Below are 11213 nucleotides of genomic sequence, written 5' to 3' on the forward strand. Positions count from 1 at the left end.
CCCCCCCACTTCTGAATTGCTATTCACATCTCATAAATGGAGTAAGTGCTGAACAAGCTGTCTTTCTCCATCACTCCTGTAAACATGGATAGACAACCTCAAAATGCTACAAATACTACAGTGATTTGATTATTTAAAAATAGCTGGATTTGGGGAGAGCGTGGGGGGTGATGGCGAGGGTTTTCAGCTGGCTTTTTCTGTTTGTTTTAGGTTTTTTTTCATGTAAATCACATTGTGTCTAAATGCTCTGAGGACATACAGCTTCACAAACATATTTTAGGGGCTTCTCCCTTTTGACAAGGGATATTGAAATTTTGCTGGTCAGATCTCAGATCCCAGGCTTGAGGCAAACTCATCTTTCTACCCCAACTTCTGCCTCCACCCTTTTATGAGATCTGCAGGCAAGTATTCTCTTTTTCTGTAGAGATTCTCACTCATTGCATTTAAAAATACTGTTGTTCCCCTTCAAGGTGATACCAACAATTCAATCTACTTGTGGTACTGAGGATGCTGGTGATAACACAGTCAGCAAGATAACAATAGTTGACTTTCAGCCTATGAAATGGACTGGGTATTTGTTTGTCTCTGATTCATTCAGAAATGGGAAACAAAGGCCCTTTTCATTAGCCAGGTGTTCAAACCCCTAGGGTGTGACTTTCTGCCAAAACCAGAAGCGAGTTTGAGATTTAGGATTGAGGTTGAGAGCGGGAATCTCAGCGGTATATCTGTCATATCAGGAAAGTCATGCATGATAGGGAGAGGAGTACAGTCACCAAGGGGTAATCAAGGACAATCCCAGGGAGGGACTGTTTAAAGAACAGGGCAGGGTGCAGAGTCAGGGAGATCAGAAGGGCTCTGCAAGCCCTGGGGCCTTGCTAAACCACCAGGAACACTTCTTCTAGGCCTTCAACAGTGACCAATGGAAGAAGCTACAGGAAGGGCTGTGTCTACGAGAGCTTAGCTACCCCACCCTGGCCACAACCCGCTTCTGGAATGGAACGTGACCCTGACGGGCGTGGAGACACAGCTTATCAGGGCTTTGCCCATAGAAAAGGAGAAGATGAGTATCTGTCTCATTCCTGTCCTCTCTGCCCAGAGGTTCCCATGGACCAAGCCCGGCTAGAAACAAGAGGACCAGGAGTCTGGTTGCAGTAACCCCATCAGCTACTCTGTCAGGCACTGCGTAGGGCGGAGGAGAGGTTGGCAGAGGACACGGTGAATCTCTAGCCCACCCAGATCAACTTCTAGAAGTGGAATGTCCTCAGGAGCAAGGAACCAAAACAGGTTCAAGCCATGCCTGGCCATACCTATTCTAATGCCAGCACCAGTGATGGGGAGCTGGGAAGACTGAAAGGGAAGAAGACACTGTTGCAAAAAGCAAAGGAAAACAAAAAGACAAGAAGTTCAGCCTTGTTGGTTTTGCTCCTGAGACCAGCTTAGTAGTAGAGCTTTGTTAAACATACAAGTCTGAACCAAGAAGGCAAGAACTGCTTTTCCTTAAGAACAGTAAGAGGTAGGGTCGCCAGAGAAATTATGGGCTGTTCAGTGAAAGTAAAACCGCCCCAGGATTCACGTAGACAATGATTAAGTAATACTTTTAGTATAATTGTGCCCTCAATCTTGCCTGGGATAATTCTTAACTTCAAGGTCCCATTGTCCATTTGAAACCCAATTTTAACTGGCCTGAGACCAAAACAGGAAAAATATACCCTCATGTTAAGAGTTCTGTTTGCAGTTAAGAATAAGTTCCTGTTTGTCTTATGTGTATTTGATCCAGCACATGTGGGCGTGAGAAGAATCACAGCCATTTGTATCTTTGCCCCTGATTTTGGATGTATGCCGGAAGAACACAGGCAGGAAGTGAGTCAGGATATATGCTTGCCCCTGATTGGCCCTGATGAGAAATATGGTGTCCCTATGGTTTTTCTTTCTTTCTTTTTGGTTTTTTGTTTGTTTGTTTTTGTTTTTGTTGTTTTTTTTCAAGACAGGGTTTCTCTGTGTAGCCCTGGCTGTCCTAGAACTCACTCTGTAGACCAGGCTAGTCTTGAACTCAGAAATCTACCTGCCTCTGCCTCCCAAGTGCTGGGATTAAAGGCATGCGCCACCACTGCTCGACGTGGTTTTGCTTTTTTAAGCCTCTGCAGAACAAGACTTGTGGCCATTTCCTTGGAACTCCAAAATGGCCCTGGCCAGATCCCATCCTGCTGGCTGGTGGTTAGTTAAGATAATGCTTGCTTCAGTTTTAGCTCAGAATTGTGATAGTGCACTGATTCTCTACCAGGGAGATTAACAGTAGAGTTTTTATAAATGTAGGCAATCCTAATTAGGAGCTGGTGTGGAGAAGATTCAGCAAGTGCATCTGTGTCACAACACCACAACCCTCCCATGCTGCAGCCTGCTCCTGAGAGCTCCCATGCTGGCCCTCTGCTGCAGCCTGCTCCTGAGAGCTCCCATGCTCTGCTGCAGCCTGCTCCTGAGAGCTCCCATGCTGGAGCCTGCTCCTGAGAGCTCCCATGCTGGAGCCTGCTCCTGAGAGCTCCCATGCTGGAGCCTGCTCCTGAGAGCTCCCATGCTGGCCCTCTGCTGGAGCCTGCTCCTGAGAGGAAAATCCTTTGGAAGTAAGGATAGTAAGGGATTTCTGAAAATGTGTATTTTCAACACTATTGCCTAAATGTTGATATGTATATCTAGGAAGAGGAGGAAGAGGAAAAGGAAGAAGAGAAGGAGAAGAGGAAAAGAGCAAAGCAAGTACAGTTTTATGGTCAAATAAAACCATGGCATAATAAAAGGATTCCTACAGTGTGAGGATTTCTGGGACATTTAATATTAACATGAAGCAGAATATAAATAATATTTCTTCATTATTTAAAACCCAGGGTCTGTTGTTATAGCTCAGCAGTGAGCCAGGTACTCGGTTTGATTCCCAGTAGCAAACAGTAAGAAAAACTACCACAGCAAAAACCCACTGCAGCAAACCAGGAATTCTCTGTGTTTGTATCTTTCTGTGACTGTAGTTCTCCATTGAAATAGAATTTCAATTGGACATAGTCACTTTGCTGTTCATCATGCTAAAGTAGAATTTTGTCTCCATCTTAAGGCCATATGCTCATGCATTAATGCTTTTAAAACTCCCCATAACATATTCCAAAGTGATAGCCTTCCATTTAATAAGACATTAGACTGTTTGCTTGATATGGAATAGCTTGGCATAGCTTAACATGAGGAATCAATTAAAACCAAATCGTTGTCAAAGCAGAGACAATCATCTGCACTTCAGAAAGAATGATGATGATGAAGATGATGATGATGATGATACCACCAGCCATCTCTGCTTGTCATAATCACTTTTGTGTGCATATAGAATGACTTGACAGGCTGTGTATGTACTACCATGCTATACAAGGATGGAACACGCCCTCAGGAGGCAGGACTTTTTCTCTGTATTTTGGTCACAAGTTGTGATAGTTCAAATTGTCAACTCACACAACCTAGAACATGGGAAAAGTGTCTTATCTTCATGAGGAATTATCTGAATCAGCTTGGCCTGTGGCTATATCTCTGCATGACTCTTCTGATTACTGGAAGAGGCAGTCTGAAGTGGGCGGTACACTCCTTGCTGGGGCCTTAGACTGTGTGAGAGGAGAGAAAGCTGAGTCCTAAGCATCTCTCTCTGCTCGTGACTCTGAATGTGCTGTGACCAGCTGTTGCAAGCGCCTATGGATTTGACTTCCTTGCATCAGTGGGCTGTAAACTGGAATTCTAAGCTAAAATGATCCTCTCCTTTCTTCCCTCCTTGAGGTGCTTGCTGTTAGAATGTTTTATCACAGAAATGAAACTTGAACATCAGTATTTTTTTTTTTTCTAATTTGTCGTCCAATCTATCATTCTGTTTTGTGGGCAGCGGGAGTTTTGGAAAAGGGTGAAGAGCTAGCCGTGAAGAGCAGAGACCCATCTGAGGACACTGTTCTGAATAGGTGACATTTCTTTGTTCCCCTATGTAAATGAGAGATGAAGTCTTTGACTCATATGCAGGTTCTACTGCCTGAAGTCTTCAATGCCTCAAACACCTCTGCCTTTGGAGAGGGATGCAAGTCTTTCTTATCATCCAAAATGGAGGCACATATCATTCAGGCCAGCAAAGGAAGAAGGTGGAGGGAAATGGGCCAGACATCTTGGTAGCTGTTGCAGGACCCTTCCAGTTACAGGGTAATAGTGGCTTGAATAGGTATGGCCCCTGTAGATTCTATGGGTGTGTTTTAGTTAGGGTTTTATTGCTGTGAACAGACACCATGACCAAGGCAAGTCTTATAAACAACAACATTTAATTGGGGCTGGCTAACAGGTTCAGGGGTTCAGTCCATTATCATCAAGTTGGGAACACGGAGACATAATACAGGAGGAGCTGAGAGTTCTACATCTTCATCTGAAGGCTGCTAGCTGAAGACTGGCTTCCAGGCATCTAGGATTAGCCCACACTCACAGTGACACACCTATTCAAACTGGGCCATACCCTCTAATAGTGCCACTCCCTGGGCTAAGCATATATAAACCATCACAGGGGGTCACTTGTGGTGGTTTGAATATGGATGGCTCCCATAGAGTCATGTGTTTAAATGCTTGGCTTATATGGAGTGGTACTATTAGAAGGCATGGCCTGGTTGGAGTAGGTGTGGCCTTTTTGAAGGAAGTATGTCACTGTGTGAATGGGCCTTGAGGTTTCCTACACTCAAACTGTGTTCAGTGTGGCACACTGTCCCCTTCTGCTGCCTGTGGGTCAAGATGTAGAACTCTCAGTTCCTTCTCCGGCACCGTGTTTGCCTGGATGCTGCCATGCTTCCCTCCATGATGATAATGGACTGAACCTCTGAAATTGTAAGCCAGCCCCAATTAAATGCTGTCCTTATAGAGGACAACTCTTATAGAGTTGCCATGGTTATGTTGTCTCTACACAAAAACGAAATCCTAAGAGAATGGTTTGGATAGTTAATGTGATTTGTCAGTTTCACTGAGCTACAAGGCACACGTTTTATTTGGTCAAATTACATTTTATAGTGGGTCTTTAAGAGTATAGAGAGGTAGACTGGGTGCCCACCCTAATGTGGTTGGGTCTCATCCAGTCAACCAAAGAATTGAGTAAAACAAAGGTAGCCTTTCATCTGAGACGAGAACACTACCATCAAATGTTTCACAACCTAGTGAAGATCAAATGCTTAAATAGGATGCTATGGGGGACTCTCTGCATTTGACTCCAATTCCATCTGTCTGTCTGTCTGACTATCTCCTTGTCTCGGGGTATGTATGTGTGTATGTGTGAGGGGGGGGAGGGAGGGAGGGAAAGGGAGACAGAGACAGAGACAGAAAGAGAGAGAGAGAGACAGAGACACAGAGAAACAGACAGACACACAGAGAGAGACAGACAGACAGACAGACAGAGACAGAGATACACACACACAGAGAGAGAGAGGTGGATTTCATGCCCTGCAGAGTAGCCACGAGTCAGCTGTGATACTGGTAGTCTCTCTCACTTACAGAGATGGCTGAAGCTACCATGCCAGCAGTCTGAGCCTCTGTCTATCACATCAGGTAACATACTCGCTCTCTGATCCAACATCAACATTCATTCAGACCCAGACCCCCTCATTTCTACTATCCCCAGTATTTAAAGTACAAACCTCACTACAAGCATAAAAGATTGTCACTGATGTACTGATATGACTGTCTGTAGAATGGAAAAATATTATCTATCTGCCTTCAGCATGGAATGGAATTAAGAGTGGTTGCCTTTGAGCATCAAGTAATAAGGCCCAAATTCTCAACTCCTTTTATCATCAGTAAAGTTTGTCAGAGGTGAGGGATGACATTATTGCCAGGTTCCTAGACTGGAGATCTGGAAGGCCTTTCTTTAGACAGTGGCAGATGATACCATTCCTTGGTTTGGGAAGCAGCTCTCTGTGCTCTTGTAAGAAGGGCAAATAGGTACTCAAAGCCTCATGTCTGAACAAGGGCTAACTGGACACAGCTACTGCTGGTGACTGCTTGCCAGCTGTTCCTCCTACCATAGGGAGAATGTGGAGATTAGGAGACCTCAGGTTGCTTTGCAATTAGTAGGTCATCAGATTCACTATGAGATAGAAGGCTGAATAAGCTCCCAGGGCCCAGTGCAACACACACACAATTGGATAGTGTGCTTAAAACATTATTCAATAGGGTGTATGTGTGTGTGTGTGTGTAAACCTACAATATATCTACATCTATCTATCATCTACTCATCCAGGTATCTGTCTCTACTTATCATCAATGTGTGTGACATAGGTAAGCTTGTAGGTTATGAGAGCACTCCAGCCCTGCAGTATGTAGAGCGCGCAAGTGAGCTTGAGACCCAGGGTACCAGACATGTCATCCATAGTTGAGGAGGCTCAGTACTCAGGAGCTACCCATGACTCCTATAGAGGCAGTAAGGAGCAAGACTTCCTACATCCTCAGAGATTAGTCAGCATTTTTGTTTTGGAACGGCCTACCCACCCTAGATGGGGGATGGTGGGGGAGGGAACCTGCTTCATGTGAAAGTGGCCCCGCCCCTCATAGAAACATCCAGAATACTGTTTGAACATCAAGCCGACACACAGAATTAATCACTGTAGACACTCTTGTCACAGATTCTTCTGAGCACTCAACATTCTTGGCTTCACAGGTTAAAAGGAAAGTACCTCAGACCAATTAAACACAGCATAGCAAAACAAAAGTCAACTGACTCACGAACTGGGCGGCTGCTGCCACGCGACAATCACAGCAGGTTCTGAGCACACGCCCAAGCAAGCGATCTCATAGAAACAACTTGATTGGCTCCAGCTTAGCCAATCACACACTTGGTTACAGCCTAACCCGTTAACTGATTGGAGCTTCGTTAGTTAGTTGGCAACAGGGCCTCTAGAAGCCAAGTAAAATCGGTTGCTGTGATTAGGTTCTATGTTGATCAACTTGACTGGGTTTTTGTGTAAGTTCACAGTTCAAACCCTGTAAAATTCTGCTCAACTCGTAGGACAGAAAGCAGCCACTGTTCATTATTTGTTTAGTTCTATCACTTGGCCACAACTAAACATTAAGTATATCAAAATTTAATTAGAACCGAAGGTTTCACTACATGTAAATTCTTGGATGGGCAGCTTTGTGGGTGCTGGCTTTGTGCTTAGCACAGGTCAGTATTGCAAAAGGCAGCAAGTACAGTTGGCTTAGACCAAGGAAGGATATATTACCTAGGAAGTGCAGTTAAGTGAGTTTTTCCTGAGAACATCTTCCTGGACATTTTTGTCCCTCTTGTAAAAGATGTGCTTTCCGTTTTCTTAGTGGCTGTACTTTTAGAGTGGAAACCTTCAAATGCCCTTGTCACCCAGCATTGCATTGTGATTCTGTGATACAGGAAATGTAGAACCAGAGGGAGTAGTGATCAGAATGTCAGACAGCCGTAGTAGGGTCAGCTGCAGCTCCTTGGCAACAGGAGGGGAGAGAGAAAAGAAAAATAAGAACCGGGGTATGGCAGCCAGGGAAGACTTAGGGAGGGAGAGTCATAGTAGGGAATGTGACCGGTTTTACCCAGCTCTGCATCCGTGAAGGTTCCAGGGCTATTTGAGAGAGCGATTAAGTCGCCCAGTGCTCAGAGAAGGAAGATACAGTAAGAAAAACAGTTATCATTCTTGAAGTACTTGAAGAAAACAAGAAGCAAGAACTGGAGACCTCCAAGACAGTGCGGTCCTGGGTCACGCTAGCTTGAACTGAGAGGAAGCTACACGAATTAATTAATCATCATGGCTTGTTTGTCTCATGGTGAGCTTTCATCCCTGTCATACACTTTGCCGTTTCTCTGGTTAAACAGCCGTGAGTTATTAAGTCTCAGCCTGATGATATTTCACCCTGAAAGACTGGAGTTGATGGCTTTCACCTGCACTCTTGTCACCTTGTGTTTTAGAAGCTCACACAGTGATGGACCTATCTGCATTCCTGAACAGAGCTGGGAGCAACTTGTCGGCGCTCAATCTTGTTTTATCTTCAGAACCAACCCAGTGCCTGGCACCTGGACAGACTGCAGCAGCTATTTCTCAACTCAAAGGAGTGAAAGAGTGAGTGGGGATCTCATTCCTGTGTTCCCAACAACATTGAAGTCAGCATTGTGGGAATTTGGTGGGTGAGACAGAAGCGGTGATGAAACACAAGTCGGACACTGTTGCTGGCCTCAGAGAGACCGGAGTACGATAATATTTACAAAGGATGATGCCATACAAGACAAGTTGCCTAATACCATGCCACAGCGAAGGGCAACAGCAAGGATAGATTGGCCAAATGAAAGTTAAATTTGAGTAAGTACACACTATCTCAGGGAATATTTGAGATAGATTCATCAAACACATTATTCACAGCTTATTTGAATTCACATTTGACTGGACCACAAATTATTTTACCATTCCTAGAGGGAAGGAGGTGGGCTATAAGACATTACTTCTGTTCTTTTCTTCCCCACCCACCCCCTTTCAGGGAAGGATGGGACAGTGGTGAAAAGTTGGTGACCCAGTAGAGACAGACTTGCAAAGATCACAGGGAGGGTAGGGTCTGGCAGAAGAACCCCTGTGTAACAAGCACCCAGAATGGCGTGTTCAGAGACTGCCTGACATTTGGCTCAACAGGTATGTGAAAGGGGATAAGAAATGAAGCTGCATGGTCAAGCAGAGCCTGTGCCTCCTACGTCGCAGTATCAGCCTCCTGAGCACACAGCCCCCACCCCTTTTGCTGCCCTTCCTGGACAGGCAGAACGGGATCCTTCTCCCTGGGCGAATAGTTTATCCTGACTTAATTAGGCTTGAACATTAGTCTGTCTTTGCAAACAGCAAACAGGAAAGACCCGGAACATTTTGCAAGCTTCATAAATTGCTCAATGTTTGTGTGCATGTGCTTTTAAACATTGGTGTCGAGATGGCGAAGTTGGGGAAACCGTGAATCCTAATGGCTGCTTAGTCGATGAAGATGTGACAGTGTGATCGAGCTGAACTCTCAGGATACTTAGCACTTCACTCCTGCCCACTTTATAGTAAATAGATAATGATGAGAGCATGTGCTCACACTGGATACTTGTGTGGAAGTGCCCTTACATAACACGTGCCATGCACACTGAGAAGTATAAAGCAAATATATTGCAATAATTATCAAAGCTCACTGATGATTCAAAGAGCAGGAAATGGTTAAATAATCTTCATTGATCATTTATTGTATTCCAGATATCAACATGGTCTTACTGGGGGTTTTTACAACAATATTATAATGCCATCACATATAAATCATAAGGTAACACTATAACCTTTTTAATGTACTTCTTGTTGAGACTCACAGTCTTGAATTAACTATTTATAATACCTTAAAATAATCATTTGTAATACTGCAATTAGTTATTTTGGAATCCAAATATGGCTTGACTCCACGTCTACATTGCTCCCCAAATACCACATTTTTTTTTAATTCTCAGATAATGTCATTTATTGAGTACTGTGGCAGATATACTGACAGCAGGAAGAAGGATGTGTCCGTTTCTATCTTGTGGACACACAGGATGGCTTTGTAGGGAGGAGGTGCCTGAGGAGTGTTCACTTGCTTATCTTACTGTGTGATCACCTTAATAACAGGCACTGTATGAAAAATACTTGTAAGTAAATATCAGACAGGAGAGATGGCTCAACGTTTAAGGACTCTTGCCGCTCTTCAAGATGATCTGAGTTTGGTTCCCAGGACCTATATTAGATGCCTCATGAACCTCTGTAACACCAGCTACGAGGGCATCCAGACAGACAGGTCATGTGCACAAGCCACACACATACACACATACATTTTTTAAAAAGTATTTTAAAAGAAATATTAACATATTTACAATCAACTAAATTAATAATAATTTTATAATTAATAAAGAATTAAGGGCTGGAGAGATGGCTCAGCGGTTAAGGGCACTGACTGCTTTTTTGAAGGTCCTGAGTTCAAATCCCAGCAACCCCATGGTGGCTCACAACCATCTGTAGTGAGATCTGATGCCCTCTTCTGGTGTGTCCAAAGACAGCTACAGTGTACTTACATATAATAAATAAATAAATTATTAAAAAAAGTAATTTAATAAAAAAAGCTGGGCAGTGGTTGTGCATGCTTTTAATCCCAGCACTTGGGAGGCAAAGGCAGGCAGATTTCTAAGTTTGAGGCCAGCCTGGTCTACATAGAGAGTTCCAGGACAGCCAGGGCTACACAGAGAAACCCTGTCTCGAAAAAAACAAAAAACAAAAATAATAATTAAAATAGATATATCCTAACTAAAAGGTTTCCACCATCTTCGATCAAGTGTTCCACACTGAATGCAGAGGCTGAATTTTGTTTTCATCCTATTCAACATTCTCCAGAATCACTAATTATGCCACTAAATAGTGATCATTTATAATCATCCATCAACTCTTCATGAAATTATAACTTGGTGTCTTTCTTGGCGGAAATGCCACACATTTAAAGACATGTATTTTAATTTTCACTATAACTGACATCAATGGGCTAATTAAATTCTTTCTGTATAATTATTTCAGCTGTATAAAATATTCTATAACTAAAATGACATTTTAGCTATAAAACATTAAGTTATATAATTATATAAGATTTAAAATTAAAAACAAAGGCTCAACATTTTAGCAACTTGTTCCCTAGGGAAAAGTTGCTGGATTGTTCCTTTTCTGTGGTTTTAAAAGCACAACTGTAATGGTAACATTTGAAACAAAATGGACTTTTGTGGCCCGCGCAGTCGTCTCACCAACAAGAAGACACGCAGACACTAGGATCCTTCTGCAGCAAACGTTTATTGCCCTCATCCAGAGGGAAAAAGGGGGCGAGCCAATAATTGGCACTGCTTATATACACCACAGCACGGCGTGTCCGCCCATGATTGGCTGTTTGCTCATCGCCCCACGTGACGCCCCGGGATGGGCCGTGCTAGGCGTCTTTCACTCTACACACATGCGCAAACAGTTGTTTACCAGGAGTTGACAGCGGAAGTAGGCGCCATCTTGCCATGGCGAATGCCTCTCCAGCTCTACCGCTCTCCACAGACTTTTCATAATTTTATTATAATTCTTAATATAGAGCAGTCTTTGTTTTGAATACTCTTGTGTGATGAGCTGATATTGCTGGTTTCTGAATACCCTTTC

General features: G+C 43.5%; 2 long non-coding RNA genes across 2 annotated transcripts in view; one reads left to right on the plus strand and one right to left on the minus strand.

Annotated features, from left to right (window-relative positions):
• LOC116086540 overlaps positions 1 to 6835 on the minus strand; it is a 7281-nt gene extending 446 nt beyond the window's left edge. The window contains exon 1 of the long non-coding RNA XR_004116988.1: positions 6753 to 6835. This is a non-coding gene — a long non-coding RNA (uncharacterized LOC116086540). The remainder of the gene's footprint in view (positions 1 to 6752) is intronic.
• A 60-nt stretch (positions 6836 to 6895) lies between these two features.
• On the plus strand, positions 6896 to 9337 carry LOC116086541. The gene is made up of 2 exons (XR_004116989.1): positions 6896 to 7821; positions 7964 to 9337. It is a non-coding gene; the product is annotated as an uncharacterized LOC116086541 (long non-coding RNA).
• Positions 9338 to 11213: the final 1876 nt, after the last annotated feature.

The sequence above is a fragment of the Mastomys coucha genome, unplaced genomic scaffold (genome assembly GCF_008632895.1).
Source record: "Mastomys coucha isolate ucsf_1 unplaced genomic scaffold, UCSF_Mcou_1 pScaffold12, whole genome shotgun sequence".
Taxonomy (NCBI): Eukaryota; Metazoa; Chordata; class Mammalia; order Rodentia; family Muridae; genus Mastomys; species Mastomys coucha.